At 39.8% G+C, this 16,423-nt stretch overlaps 1 long non-coding RNA gene across 1 annotated transcript in view; it reads right to left on the bottom strand.

Moving 5' to 3' along the window:
* Nucleotides 1–371: 371 nt before the first annotated feature.
* The window catches only part of LOC138176497 (uncharacterized), a 26,471-nt gene continuing 10,419 nt past the window's right edge, over nucleotides 372–16,423 (bottom strand). Inside the window, exon 4 of the long non-coding RNA XR_011172315.1 lies at nucleotides 372–487. This is a non-coding gene — a long non-coding RNA (uncharacterized lncRNA). The remainder of the gene's footprint in view (nucleotides 488–16,423) is intronic.

Raw genomic sequence — 16,423 nt, 5'->3', positions numbered from 1 at the left:
CCCCCCCCCGCCTTGCTTTGAAAAACCCAGATGTTGATTTGGTATGGATGTAATGGTTGGACAGTTTGGAAATCTCTCCACTTGATCTGTTTCTGTTTTGATAATTCTGTCTGTATATTCTGAAGTTCGGGGTGCTGACCTTTTCCCCCTGAACTAGGTGAATGATACATATGTTTGACTGATTAATGTAAGCTTGTTAACCCATTTTGACTTGCTTTGCTTTATCAACACAGATATAAGAACCTGTGTTGGCAGACACCCTGGTGTACTTGCCACTACAAAATGGCGTCATGAACAGGATCTGCAAAGTAAAAGGAAAGTATGGGGGCTGGGATAATTGTTTGTTTTCTGGTTGTGGTAGCTGTGACTCTGTGGAGCCGTGGAGCAGGAGAAAAGAATGCCCTGCATGTGGACTTCGCTGAGCTGAGAGCAGGAATGGTGAGTGGCCTGCATCGGGACCTGGGCAGAATCCAGGAGCGGCTGCCACCTGCAGGAGAAGAAGGAACACAGGAGTTCGGAATTCAGCCATAGGAAAAGATAAGAACTGAGCAGCAAAGCAGGGGCACTGAATGTGTTTCCTGGCTGCATCCCACAGTTTGGGCCCCAGGGGGAGGATGGACTTGTGACTATGGTCGGTGGGATGATGTGCCTTGGACCCCCAAGGACCCCATCTTGTTGGTTTTGTTGCCCAGCCCCCTCTCTGTACTTGGGAGCAGAGGCTGGAGCTGTGTGATGGGAAGGACACCCCCACCCCCTGCCCAAGAGAGCTTTGTTTGGACTCTTGTTTTGAATTGAGGTGATGATGCAATGTACTTTGTGTTTTTTTGGGGCCCAGTGGCCACTTTGGTGGCTTTGGTTCTGTATTTTGAAAATGTGACCTAAGAGATGTTTAGTGCTAATTCAAAAGTAAATTGACTATGCTATGGGCATAAAAGATCTTGGGGCTGAATGTAATGGGAATGTAAATTTTTAAGATCTTTCCTGCCCCTAGGCTAAAGTGCACCTGGAGCCTGGGGTGGGAGGCTCGTTTTTCAGTAGATACATTTTGATTGGCCAATGGGTCCAAAAGGTTGCTACATTTTCTGAGCCAGGAGAAGGTTATATAAGCCCTGATGTGAGGCTTTGTTTTGGGGGCTCACTTTGAGAAATGTTCTGTGATTTGATCAGATAAAACTCTGGGAAGCTGTTGTCCAGAGGCCCCTGGCATTGAAAAACTCAGATGTTGTTTGGTATGGATGTAATAGTTGAATAGTTTGGAAATCTGTCTACTTGATCTGTTTCTGTCTTGATAATTCTGTCTGTATATTCTGAAGTTCGGGGTGCTGACCTTTTTCCCCTGAACTAGGTAAACGATACATATTTGACTGATTAAAGTAAGCTTGTTAACCCATTTTGAGCTGCTTTCCTTTATCAAAGCAGATCTAAGAACCTGTTGTGGCAGCGACCCTGGGGACGCTGGGGTGCTTGCTGCTACAAGGAACTGGGGTAAGTAGCCAATGGGCTGAATTAGTAGCAGAAGAGACCAAAGGGCCTTTCACAAGGCCCATTACTGTAGTAATGATTTTCTAGGAGAAAAGATACAAATCACGCCATTCCATGGTTCCAGAATTTAGAGGTGATGCCCTCTGTGGTAGCTGAGACCTGGAAACAAAGTGGATTCCCATCATTTGGGAATGGGATAAAAAGTGGGGCATATCAATATGAATGGAATAGTCTGACCTCACCATTTCCCTGAAATTGATCTCTCCCCTGAGACAATCATGTCTTAATTGACACGTCTCATATTTTCCATCATTCTTGACCTCTCCACTGCCTTTGAAGCTGTTGTTCACACCCATCTCCTGGATACTCCTTTCTCTCTCAGTTCTTATGACACTGTTCTCTAATTCTCATTTTACCTGACTATGTCTGACCACTCTAAATGACTGAATCTTCACTCAGGTCATTCCCATGAACTGTGGATGTCCCTCAACATTCTATCTAAATGTTCTTTTCTTAATCTGTGAACTGGAAAGGAATCCTTCTATGAGTCCATAGAGGTCTTTGGCCAGAAGGAGACCTGCTTGGACCCTATCAGACCATTCCCTCCACAGGTATCATTCCAGTAACTTTGTAGGTTGTTGTCTGAATTTCTTTCTTTCTTTGAGGAGGGAAGTCAGGCAACTGGGGCTGTGTAGGTCAAAAATCGAACCACTTACCCAAAGACAATAAGCAGGGATATATTTATTTTCCTTTCCTTGGAACGGGGCATCCTTCCCCAGAGAGAGTCCATAGAAGGAGGCACTCAGCAAAGGGCAGAGTGGGTTTTTAAGCTCTGATTTCTTAGAGACATACTGCTTAGCTATCTCTGCCTCCCATTGGTTCGGACCAGGTCACAGATCTTAGCAGGGGAAAGAGACAGAGAATGGTTGGGACCTGGGCAGAGAGCTTAGCAGGGGAAAGAGACATAGAACAGGGGCAAAACTCAGGACTTGTACCTGGCTCCCATGGGTTGGGAGGCTGAGTTCCCTTTAGGTGAGAACTCCCACAAGGGAGTCTCAGAACATTGTTTTATCAGCACTATCTTTTTGTTCCCATTGGCTGAGGTAGGGTTGTAGAAGCTAGGCTGTCCTGTGCTCCTGCTTGTCTGAGAGGTAGGGCTCACATTTCTGATGTGAGAGCTATCTTACCTGGCTCCTATTGGCTGAGGTAGATCCTTACAAGCTGGGCTGTCCCTTGCTGCTGTTTGTCTGAGACACAGGGCTCACTTTGATGACGTTAGAGCTATCTTACCCTGCTTCCATTGGCTGAGGTAGATCCTTACATGCTAGGCTGTGCCTCACTGCTGTTTGTCTGAGAAGTAGGGCTCACTGTTATGACGTAATGGCTATCTTACCCAGCTCCCATTGGCTGACGTAGATGCTTACAGGCTGGGCTGTCCCTTGCTGCTGTTTGTCTGAGACACAGGGCTCACTTTGATGACGTTAGAGCTATCTTACCCTGCTTCCATTGGCTGAGGTAGATGCTTACAGGCTGGGCTGTCCCTTGCTGCTGTTTGTCTGACGTACAGGGTTCACTTTGATGACGTTCCTGCTATCTTACCCAGCTCCCATTGGCTGAGGTAGATCCTTATATGCTAGGCTGTCCCTCACTGTTGTTTGTCTGAGAAAGAGGGCTCACTTTTATGACGTAAACCTTTCTTACCTGACTCCCATTGGATGAAGTAGATCATTATGGCTAGGCTGTCCCTTGCTCCTGTTTGTCTGAGAAGCAGGGCTCACTTTTATGATGTAATAGCTATCTTACCTGGCTCCCATTGCTTAAGGTTTGTCTGAGAGATTAGGCTTACATTCTTAGGGGGAATATATATATATATATATATATATATAAAGAAAACAGTGCATAACTACAGGATAAATCTGATTCAGGAAAGAAGAATTTAATAAGGAATTATACTAGAATACAAGAAAATGGAGAAAGAAAATAAAAGGATAGGGGATACTGACCTCTGTACTTGTCCCAAGGACCCTGGGACTCCATTCGGATTACTCCCTTCCCACTTTTGGGAAGTCTTCACTGAGTACACCCCATTCAGTGTACTAAATTCATCTACTTGTTTGGAGTATTGAATTACTACACATTGAGACTGAATACAGCAACATCTCATATACTTATAGTGTGCTTATATCTTTTCTGACCACTTGCTCTGATTATAGGAATTTCTTAAAAATGGAAAAAAAAACAAGGGATATGATTATAATAACATCAAACTAGTCCAAGAAAAAAATTTTACTTCTGTGTGACTCCAAAAACTGAAGTTTAAGGTCGCCAGCTTGGTTATTCAATTGTTTTTATTTCAAAGTTCAAAATTAAGACCATGATTGTTACTGTTACAAAGTTGTAATATCTGTGTTGTATGAAAAGCAATTTCTCTTAACGTCTTGAAGTAGATCGGAAACTTTCAAGGAATGAACACCTAAGAAAAGTTTATGTCCAAAAAAAGAGAAAAGGGCACTGTTCTCCTCCTCCCTGTAGCCCTACCTCTGAAAAAACTAAGGGCTACGGTGCCTTCTCACTGTGATCCAACTCTGACCAGATTAGTGCCACAGGGACAAGTCACAACCGCTAAGATCCTCTTGCCTCTGGTCCCAGTTCTTCTTTGCTAGGGCTCCGGAGCCCTCCCCTGTCATCCAGCTCTGATGGAGCTGAGAAGACAGTAAGAGGTTTGAACCATTAAGATTATTTTCTCCCTGTTGTCCTGGCTATAACTGAGCTAGGGCTGCAGTGAAGTTAATTTGAATTAACCTCCTCCAAAAGAAAAAGGGGGGAAGTTACAGTAGCTATATCAGAGATACACAGGCTTGTCATCTGCCTACCGGGAAGGTTAAATCGTTGGAATAGAATATTTTTTTTTCTGAATGGCATGGGAACAGTTAGACAAGGGAAAAGAAGCTTGTGAAACGAAGGTCCAAACACAAGTTAATTATTACCCCATATACTAAGCCTGGGCTACATCTGAGCTACTTAAGGGTGTGTTAGATCTGAGCTATTTAGCCTCAAATTATATTCTTTCCACAGCCTAAATACTTTAGTAAAAGGGTACTTGGCCTAGCTCCCACTAGCAACAACTGTAGATCCCTAGATACCCTCTAAGTAAGCCCACCCCTCTAAGTAAGCAGAGCCTGAAGTTTCTACTTCAACTTCCCCAAACCCTATCCTCAATGCTCCAGGCTACAATCTCCTGGCACCCCCCCCCCCCAGTTGAGCACTGCCCTTTTTCTCCCAAATAGACCATCCCATAACCAGGACCTGCTACAGTTAAGTATTCATAGAGGTTTATTTGATAGAGTATAAGCTGATAATGTGCTTTGAGTGTGATGAATTTGAAAAATGGAGGGTGTTCCCCTGACATACAGAGGTGGCACTGTAGTTACAGGGCCAGAAATATTTGGAGTTACAAATTGTTTCCCTCCCCTTTCCTTGAGAAGGCAAATAATTTGATATGGAATATGCATGTGCAATCATGAAAAGTATTTCCATATTAGCTCTGTTGAAAAAGAAAATGCAAACCAAAAATAATAAAAAAAATTAAAAACCAAGTATGCTTCAATCTTCATTCAGACTACAAGAATTAGTTCTTTGGAAGTAGATACCATTTTTCATCCTAAGTCCTTTGGAAGTAATTTGGATCACTGTAATGTTAGAATAGTTGTCATTCACAGTTGATGATTATATGTTAATGATGCTAGTGTGTACAATGTTCTACTGGTTCTGCTCACTTCACTTTGCAGCAATTCATGTTAGTCGTCCCAGGTTTTCCTAAAAGCATCTTGCTCATTATTTTTTATAGCACAACGCTATTCCCTCACAGTCATATAAGACAATATGTTCACCCCTTCCCCATTTGTTGATCATCCCTTTGATTTCCAGTTCTTTGCTGCCACCACAAAAAGTCCTGGTATAAGTTTTGTTGTACATATACATCCTTTTCTTTTTTCTTTGATCTCTTTGGTCTACAGATCTAATAGTGCTATTGTCAAAGGTTATGCACAGTTTCGGTGCTCTTTGGGCCTAGTTCTCATGTGTTCTCCAGAATGGTTAGATTAATGCACAATTCCACCAAAAGTGCATTAGCATACCTATTTTTCCACACCCTCTCCAACATTTGTCATTTTCTTTCCCTATTATATTATCCAATCTGGTCATCATGAGATGGTTCCTCAGAGGTGTTTTATGGCATGTCTCTAATCAATAGTTGTCTAGAGCACTTTAAAAAATAGTATTTTACTTTTTCCCAATTAAATGTAAAGACAATTTTTAACATTTATTGAAAAAATATTTGTTACAAATTTTTTCCTCATCTTCCTCACTTGCTCCTTTCCTGAGATATTAAGCAATTAGATGCAGATTACATGTGTCCAGTCACACAAAACATATTTCTGTGTTAGTTACATTGTGAAAAAACACATGGATCCAAAGAAAATTAACCAGAAATTAAAATACAATTTCAGATAGTAAGCTTCCATCTGTATTCGCACTCCATCCATTCTTTTTTTTTTTTTAAGCAACCGGGGCTAAGTAACTTGCTCAAGGTTACACAGCCAGGTATTTCTGGGTGTGGTGCTGAGTATCTGAGCCCAGATTTGATCCAGGACATCCTGACACTGGAGCCAGTGCTCTTACTCGCTGAGCCACCTGGCCGCCCACTCCATCTGTTCTTACTCTGGTTGTACATAGAATTTTCCATTCCAAGTACTTTGGTTTTATAGACCCCTACCCTAAATATTTTGAACCCCCAAAATATGAGAAAGGCCTAAGACCTGAATTGGCCAATCAGGAGAGGCATTGTGGCCCACTCTGAGCTTAATCTACCATAATGCTTTGCAGTGCTCTGGCATAATAGACATGCTTTGCTCTCTGAGTGAACTCAAAATGCCCCTTCCTATATCGACACGACAAGGCCAGTTGAAGCTGACTAGAACATTCTCTTGTTTATTACTACCAGAGAAAAGGTGTCTTGACTAGACACTACCTTGAATGGGCCTTTTCTTATCTTAAGTATTTTGTGGACATGTACTGTGTTATGTCATATTAATGGTAAAGGAAACACAGATATCCTGGGATTTTCATTTCAATTGACACTTTTTCAATTATCTTGTCTTATTTACAACCTAATCACTCCAGAAATTCCTTTTTCATATCAAGGTTAACCATAGGGAGATCATAATTTTGGTTGATGTGGGCATCTTGAGCACATTCAAGAGATGCACACAAAGGAAAACAGGAAAGAAAAAAAAACATTATTCAATAAGGTTGAACTGTTTATATCCCTACATAAGAAAATGATATTTGTTACTTTAAGAACTGTTACTGTAGGGGCGGCCAGGTGGCTCAGTGAGTAAGAGCACTGGCCCAAGAATCCAGATGACCTGGGATCAAATCTGGGCTCTGATACTTAGCACCACACCCAGAAATCACTGCCTGTGTAACCTTGAGCAAGTTACTTAACCCCAATTGCTTAAAAAAAAAAGAACTGTTACTGTAACTGTTAAGGCAGTTAGCCAACATATACATAGACAAAGGTATGGGTATAATTTGAATTTGATAACATGGTATAAAAATTAAGCAGTGAAAAAAAGGATTGTACTGGAAGAAAAGGGAAATGGGAGGTAGAATGGGGTGAATTATATCACACAAAGAGGTATAAAAGACCTATTATAGTAGAAGGAAAGGAGGGAGGGGGTGAATATTGTCTGAACCTTACTCTCATCAGATTTGACTGAAAGGGAATAATATAAACAATAGGAGGGGAAGGGGAAAAAAGTGGAGGGGCTGGAAGGGATGGCAGATTGAGGGAGGTAGTGGTCAGAAGCAAAACGCTGGCGAGGAGGGACAAAGTGAAGGGCGAGAGCGAGACTGAGAGTGAGAGCAAGAGAGAGGAATAAACATGTGAAAAATAGGATGGAGGGAAATGCACAGTTAGTAATCATAACTGCGAATATGAATGGGATGAAATTTCCCATAAAACAGAAGCATATAGCAGAGTGAATTAGGAAAAAAAACCCAAATCTTTTAATATGTTGTTTACCAGAAAAACATTTGAAGCAGAAAGACATACAGAGTAAAGATAAAAGGCTGGAGGAAAATCTATTATGCTTCAGCTGAAGTAAAAATAAAATAGGGTAGCAAACATAAAAAGACCTAATTATAAGAGATAAGGAAGGAAATTATATCTTGCTAAAAGATGCCATAGACAATGAATCAATATCATCCTAAATATATATGTACCAAATGGCATCAAAATTTCTAAAGTAGAAGTTAAATAAGTTACAGGAATAAACTTACAATAAAACTAGACTAGTCAGGGATCTCAACCTTCCCTTCTCAGAACTAGGTAAATCTAACTACAAAATAAATAAGAAAGCAGTTAAGGAGCTAAATAGAATTTTAGAAAAGGTAGATATGATAGATCTCTGGAGAAAACCGAATGGAAGTGGAAAGGAATATACAATTTTCCCAATGGTGCATGGCACCTACACAAAAACTGACCATATATCAGGACATAAAAACCTCACAATCAGATGCAGAAAAGCAGAAATATTAAATGCATCCTTTTCAGATCATGATGCAATAAAATTAAAGGGCCATGGAAAAAAGAGATTAAAAACTAATTGGAAACTAAATAATCTAAAACTAAGAAATGAGTAGATCAAACAACAAATCGTAGAAACAATAAATTTCATCAAAGGGAATGACAATAAGAGATAATATACCAAAATTTATGGGATGCATCCAACCAGTACTTAGGGGCAAATTTATGTCTCCAAATGCATATATCAATAAAATAGGGAAAGAAGAAATCAATGAATTTAGGCATGCAACTAAAAAATATAAAAAAGAACTAATTAAAAATCCCCAATTAAACAACAAATTAGAAATCCTGAAAATCAAAGGAGAGATTAATAAAATTGAAATGAAGAAAACCATTGAACTAATAAATCAAACTAAGAGATGGTTTTATTTTTTAAAAAATGAAACATATCTTTGATTAATTTGATTTAAAAAAGAAGGAAACCAAATGACCAGTATCAAAAAATGAAAATGTAAATTCATCATCAACAAAGAGGAAATTAAAGCAATAATTAGAAGCTATTTTGCCCAATTGTATGCTAGGAAATTGGACAATCTAAATGAAATTAATGAATACTAATAATACTAAAATAATATATAAATTGCCAGATTAACAGAACAGGAAATATAGTAATTAACCCCACTTTAGAAAAAAAAATTGAAAAACCATGAGTTCCGTAAGAAAAATCCCCAGGGCCAGATGGATTTACAAGTGAATTCTACCAAACATTTAAAGAACAATTCATTCTAATACTGTATAAACTATTTGGGAAAATAGGTGAAGAAGGAGTCCTACTAAATTCATTTTATGCCACAATTATGGTGCTGAAACCTAAACCAGGAAGAGCCAAGTGAAATGGGCAGAAACAGAGCATTTTACATAGCAACAGCAACATTGTGCAATGAGAAACTATGTTTGACTAAGCTCTGCTCAGCAAGACATTCTGCCAAGACAATTCCAAAGGATGTAATGATGGAAAATATTATTCAAATCCAAAGAAGAAACTGATGGTGTCAAAATGTAGATCGAAGCACACTATTTTGCTTTCTTTGTTTTTTCTTTCTCCATGCTTTTTCCTTCTGATTCTTCTTTCAAAACATGAGTAATATGGAAATATGTTATATATTATTGCACATGTGTAACATATATCAGATTCCTTGCCTTCTTCAGGAGGGAGAAGAGGAAGGAAGGAAGGAAGAAAATTTGGAACTCAAAATCATAAAAAAAAAATGAATGCTGAAAACTGACTATGTGTAATAGGAAAAGTAAAATACTGGGTTTTTTTTTGAGAATCAACCAATAAATTGTATTGGAAATGCATGATTATCAAACAGAATAGTTACACCAAGTCATATGTAACATTGTTCCACAAAAATACTATAGCAGAAAGACACAAAGACAGCATAGACACAGAGAGAGACAGAAAGACAGAGAAAGAGAAATAGAAAATGAAGGGAGGGTCACAAGGTCATACATAGACAGTGTTGAAGGGGCACCTCAAGGAGCAACCCCAGGTCTATATACCATTGCATACTGTCCTAACCTCCAGCCTCTGGTTGAAGACCACCAAGGCAGGGGAACTTCTCAGCTCCTGACATGGCCCATTCTACTTGGAGACAGCTTTTACTGTTAGAGCTAGTTGTTAGACATGTCTTCCTGACGTCAAGCCTAAATTGACTTTCCAATCCATCCTTCATACCTTTTCCTGAAGAGGAATTCACCAAGGGCCCTACTCCTGTTCCCCAATGAACCACCAGTTCCATCATCCCCATACCCCCAATTCCTTTCCAAGATGAACTCAGATAACAGGGCAGTATCAGAAATCCTGCCTCTGATGCTTAGAACATGATTGTCCCCAGACAAATGATTTAACTTCCCTGCACCTCAATATCTACATGTGCAAAATTAAGGGGTTAGACTAAATGATCTCTAAAGTTCTTTTTGGGGTCTACATCTATGACAAGACCATGGGATGAGATGGGATGGGGAGAAGGTCTGGAACACAAAGTTTTCCATTCTCAGGAAATTCTGAATGAATAAAAAAGTGTGTGTGTGTGTGTGTGTGTGTTGGCACAGAGGTGAGCTCGCATTGTGAAAGAGGCAGAATTATAAGTGTAAATCACAAGGAGAACTGATTCCCACGGTCAGGACACTGAAAGGTAGCCTTCCTCCATACAAGTCAATGTGGCATGACCACTGAGCTTAGAAGAGTTTTCTGAGACTGGTTGGTTCAGATCCTGGCTCTGCCACTTAGTGTGAGGCCTTGGACAATACATTTTCTCTCCCTGTATCTCCATTTCTCCACCAGTAAAATGAAGCCATTGCCATATGGTTCATTAAAATAACATTTGTGAAGCTCCTGTTACTACCTACAGGGTCCTATGCCCAGAGCAGAGGAAGGTGACAGGAATGTGAAATGATGGCACTATGAAGAGACATGAGGTGAGACATGACCACAAAACCCTGTCCTCTGATATGACTAAAGGTCTGCAATCTAATCAATGTGGACATTCCCTCCTAGGATATAGATATACCTGTTCCCCCTGCCTCTTTCTCCTGCCTGTCCTGGGTCACTCCTCCACGTCCTAAAACCATTTCTCGTCATAAGGCCCACTCAACCTGCTGAACGCCTTCCTGATATCCTCCTAGCATCCTTTACCTCTTCTGGGGAGTTGTGGTTAGAACTATTACAAGTACAAAAGAAAGGCCTAACAAACTCCTTCCAAAGAAGGAAGAATCACTACTAGCTGGGGTGGGCAGGTAGATAGACAGGGCTTCATGGAGGAGGTGGCACCAGAGGTGTGCCTTCAAAGCCTAGAAGAATTTCAGCAAGTGGAATTGGTGCTAAAGTCCATTCCGAGGCTCACAGGAGCAGAGAACTGGAGACTTAGGAGACTTGGGGGGGTTCATCTAATTGAATGCTCTCATTTTGTGGTATACCTCAAGTAGTGCTATATGAATTTAATGGAATACTATTGTTACATAATAAATGATGAGCAGGTAGACTTGAGAAAAACCTGGAAAGTCTTGAATGAACTGATGCTAAGTGAAGTGAACAGAACCAGGAGAAGACTGAACTCAGAAAAAGCAACAGTGCATGATGATCAGCTATGATAGATTTTCCTCTTCTCATCAATATAATGTTTCAAGACAATTCCAAAAGACTCACAATGGAAAATGCTGACCACAGCCAGAGTCTGAATGCTTCACTTTTTGGGGGTTGTTTTTTGCTATTCTTTCTTGTGGTTTTCCCTTTTTTTTCAGATTTTTCTTTCACACTGTGACTATGTGGAAATACGTTTATCATGATTGTAAATGAATAGCCTATATCAGATTGCAAGCAGTTGTGGGGAGAGGGGGAAGAAAGGCAGGGAGGGAGAAAAATTTGGAACTCAAAATCTTATGGAAATGAACGTTGAAAGCTATATTTTCATGTAATTGGAAAAAATCCTATTAAGAGAAAAAATTTAAAAATGAAAACAGTGAAGAGTGAAAAAAATTTTAAAGTAATGGTTTAGTCTGAATTCTGATTGAGACTTCAGGAATTCATTACTCAATTCACTTCCTAAATCTATGATTTCCTTTGGTGCCATATTCCCTACTTTAAAGAGTGAGCTATCGATTGGGTTAAAAATCCAATGAAAGGAGTATTTTAAAAAGGCTTAGAGTGTAATAGTAGGAGTTGGACACAAGATGGCTGTACCATCTTAACTGATCACAAGGCAGTGCTCTCCTTTAACTAGTAAGCTGCAATATCCGGTTTGGCCACAAGATGTGAGCCTAAAACCATACTATACCTCTCACAAGTGATTAAGTGGTCTAAAAGTGTTTGTGAAACACCTTTTATATGCCAAGCCCCATTCTAGGAATTGGGCTTGCAAAGACAGAAAGCATGCCTTGTTTTCGGAACCGTACTGCCTATTGATGGAAAAAATACAGGTAGTACAAGTATTTATAGAATAGAGAGATGCATGATAATTTAGGTGTGAACACACTGACAGGAAGAGTGGAGAGAGGGTGGAGGGAAACAACTAAAACTTTATGCAATAGTGGGAGGTAGGTCTGTAGGTGAGGTGAGAGAGAGAGGGAGGAGGAGGAGGAAGAGAGAGACAGACACAGAAACAGAGACAGAGAGAGACAAAGAGAGAGAGGCACAGAGAGACAGAAATAGAGACAAACACAGATAGAAAGAGACAAGGAACATTTCTTAAGTGCTGACTATGTGACAGGTCTTGTCCTAAGTGCTGACTATGTGACAGGTCTTGTCCTAAGTGCTGAAGGCTCATGTTCAAACAAATGTCCTTGCTTTCGGCAGTCTTATGTTCTAGTGGGAGAAGAGCAATTTGAAGGGGAACTGGAAGAATCCAGTATCTGAGAAGTGAGAGGGAGGCCTGGAAAGCACAGGTTGGCCTATAAGATAACTATAAGGTTCCAACCCTGGATGCCTGGGAGGATGGAGTTGTCCTTGATAGTAGCAGATTAGTTCATTAGAGGGGTGAGCTTTGGGAAAAAAAAAGGTACTGGGTTCTGTTTTGAATATGTTGGGTTTGAGCTGCCGATATAATGTATGTAGTTCAAAATTTCAGCTAGCTGTTTCTCCTTCATCTGCTTCTTCCTTTCGTTTTATTGAATTTTTTTTTTTGCTTTTGTGATAGGGGAAGGTAGGGCAATTGGGTTTAAGTGACTTGCCCAAGGTCACATGCTAGTTTTTGTAGTAAATGTCTGAGGTTGGATTTGAACTCAGGGCCTCCTGACTCCAGGGATGGTGCACTATTCACTGAGCCATCTATCCACCTCCTTCCTTTTGTTTAATAAGGAAGTGGAGATGCAGATGCTCATAGGCATCATGACCCTGTGGACCAAAGCAAGTGATCTACCAACTCTAAGTGATATAAAAGTCAGCCCAACTCCAGAGAGAATGGTCATCCTTATAGGAGGCTGCTCCTATCCAGGCTGACTTCTAGTGTTGAGAGTAATATCAGAAAACACCTAGCGAGAAAAGAGTATCAAGGGGAATAACATGATTTACAGTGAGGAAGGCTATAGAGATGTCAAAAGGAAGACTGACGAAAGGTCATTAGAGTTGGTAATTAAGAGATCATTGGTGAATTTACGGAGAACATTTTCATTTAAATAATAGGATCAGTTCAAGAAATATGTGAAAGGAAAGGAAATAGATGGATGACTTGATGAACATGGGTGTTAATCACCATCTAAAACAAAGTGAAGGCCAAAATAGGTTTAATGAAGAGAGAAAAGTAGGGATACTCCCTTACCCGTCAGCAGTAGTCTCCAATGTCGTTTTGGACTATTTAAAAGAACTAAAGAGCATGAGGTGGGAATACTGCTGTGGGGTAGGAAATGCCAGGTTGGTGGACTTGGTAACATATGGAAAGACTAGGATTATGAAGGAGGAGGTTCTCTGCTCTCACAGACACAGACAATAAATCAGTATAGTACAGTCTTACATAGTTGCATATGAATGTATTTATATATGACCATGATTATGGATATCTAAGTATATGTATATGTAAGTGTATGTAAGTATGGTCTTATGTGTGTATATGTATATGTTTGCGTGTATATGTCTATATATGTATGTGTGTATGTATATGAGTATGTATGTGTGTATACATATATCCTTAACTGTAGCCTTGTGGGGGGGCAGTGGAGGAAGGGGAAAAAAATGAAGTAAAAAGTGCACAGCAGAAAACAAAAGAAAGGGGCAGCTATGTGGCACTGCTGTGGATAGAGCACTGGTCCTGGAGTCAGGAGGACCTCAGTTCAAATTCAGCTTCAGACACTTGGCACACTTACTAGGTGTGTGACCTTGCAGAAATCATTTAACCCTAATTGTCTTGCCTTTCCCCTCCAAAATAAAAAAAAAAATAAAAGAAAAATTGTAATGAAGCAAATAGAAGACAGACAGATCTCAACAAATGAGAAGTATTTATTATATAGGCTTTCTTTTTTTAAAAGCAATTGGGGTTAAGTAACCTGATCAGGGTTACACAGGCAGGTGTTTCTGGGTGGGTGCTAAGTGTCTGAGCCCAGATTCGATCCCAGGTCATCCCAACTCTGGGGCTGGTGCTCTTACTCGCTGTGTTACCTGGCCACCCCATATAGGCTTTCTTGAAATGGAAATTTACTCTTGTGTATTTTGAACCCTCTCTCTTGTTCTGCTGTGCCCATGGCAATGTTTTTTTTTTCTTATTTTGTATTCTTTTAGTTTCAGTATTTAAGTTTATTTCTTTTTTCTTTTCATATTTTGTATTTAAGTTGAAAAATTTAGAAACAATAAAAAAAGATCAGACAAACACAACTCCAATACTCAATGTTACATTATAAATAACTGAAGAGAAAGAAAACCAAATGCTGATTGAGCTAAATAGAACAGTGTCATTTTTTCTTTTGAGGAAAATCCCTGTTACTGGGGATGAATTTTTGTGTAGGAGAAGTGGGGGGGATGTATTTAGAAATGAATGTGATGATTCAAAACTAAAAGGTACCAATAAAAACAAGAAGAATTTTTGAAAATAAATATATAAATGAATAAGATTTCCAGGGAAGAGTCCTAGGTATATCCTACTGAGTGCATCCTTGGGTCATACTTCTTCCCTTTTCATACATAAGGCCTGGCAGAGCGGAGCCTGGATCCACAGTTACTGTTTCTGCAGAGAGTCACAGGGCCACAGTTGACCCTTCCCCACCCCTAACCTCTCTGGGACTGGAGTCATTTCTTGGGAAAAGTTCATTGATTCCTGGCCAGTGCAGTAGGTTGCGGTGAGGGAATCCTTGAACTGAGGGGACTCATTACCTCAACCTCCCAAACAAGCGCCTCTTTTCCTAGAAATAGGACTGGACTTGTGAGGGAGGAGAGGTTCACAATTCCAGGGAGCAAGTCTGGGAGTGAATGTCACCTGTGGAATGTGACCATTCTATGAGGGCAGGGGCTGGATTTTTGTCTTTCTGTTCCCACCCTTACCAGAATGCCTGGCACATAGTAAGATCTAAGAAATGCTTTTGCAATCAACAATAAAATTCAAGGAGTTAGAGACCCCTCTCTTAAGAGATTTATGTCACCAGTAACAAGAGGGCCTCCAGGGCCCCTTCTGCCCGCCACTCCCAAACCCCCCTCCAGGTCTAATTAAAGGGGACCCCTGGCCCAGTCCCTTCCTTCTTCCCTCCTGCAGCTCAGAAAGACAAACCTGCTAGCACTTATAGTTTAGTATGATACCCAGATCAAATACCCAGTATTATTTGATAAGCACATCAGAGACCTATAAACCCTGCATTAGAGCACTCTGAATTGAACTGAAATGGACTATGTAATTTCTTCTTTTGGAGAAAATCTCTCTTACCATTGCTTGTTAGGTAGAGGAAGTGGGAGGAATGTATTCAAAAATACATATGTATTTTATATTCCTTAAGAGCTTGTGTTTAAAAAAACAGCAACAGTAATCATAAAAATAAGTTAAACTTTTAAAAACAAATGTATAAATGGTTAAAATATCTGTAAAATGATCATGAATAGATCCTGTGGAGAGTAACCCTGGGTCCCATATCTTTCCTTCTTCCAGATAACAAGATCTGCCAAAACCCAAGGTGAATGTCAGTTCCTAGCCATATGAAGTGTGTTTTGTGAGAACTTGGCCTTGTTTTCCCCAAACCTGCTTCTTTATCATAAAAGGGGGGAGGTTGGCCCAGGTCCCAGTCACATGAGTTTCTTGCCTTCAGCTGCTTCCTTGCTCCAAGGATTCTCAGGATGAGAGTCAGCGTTTTTGGCAGTCCTCACAGGTCACAAAGAGGATATGGAAGAACTTACAATATTGATTAATTATTGATTATTGATCATTGATCAATCATTAATCTTTCACTTGGCCATCGGTTTTGACATGCCTATGATGTAGGCTGTTACAACTTTAGGGGTTAACTTGGTGTACATATATCTTGTTTTATAAAATATGTGGAAATTGCAAATGCATAAAATCAACAGTACAGTAGCGAATAACAATAAAGCGTTAGCAAGAGCAGTAATGTTGGGCAGTTGTAGACCCAATAAAAAATCATACCAACAATGATTAATATCAAAAGTTGCTAAGTGTGAGGCTTCTGCTAATTTGCCGGGTCCTGTATGAGTTTGTATTTTATATTCCTTAATTCCCTGTTGATTATGGTCTAACATAGTTTGTAATTCTTTAGAAGAAGGTAGTACATCAATTAAAGGTTGTATATATTTACATATATATATGTATGTGTGTGTGTGTATATATATATATATATATATATATATATATATATATATATATATAT

This window comes from Petaurus breviceps, unplaced genomic scaffold (assembly GCF_028583685.1).
Source record: "Petaurus breviceps papuanus isolate PSGF00001 unplaced genomic scaffold, PetGlider_PUasm1.0 89749, whole genome shotgun sequence".
Lineage (NCBI taxonomy): Eukaryota > Metazoa > Chordata > Mammalia > Diprotodontia > Petauridae > Petaurus > Petaurus breviceps.
Note: the sequence above shows the minus strand (reverse complement) of the source record. Positions and strands in the feature narration are given on the sequence as shown.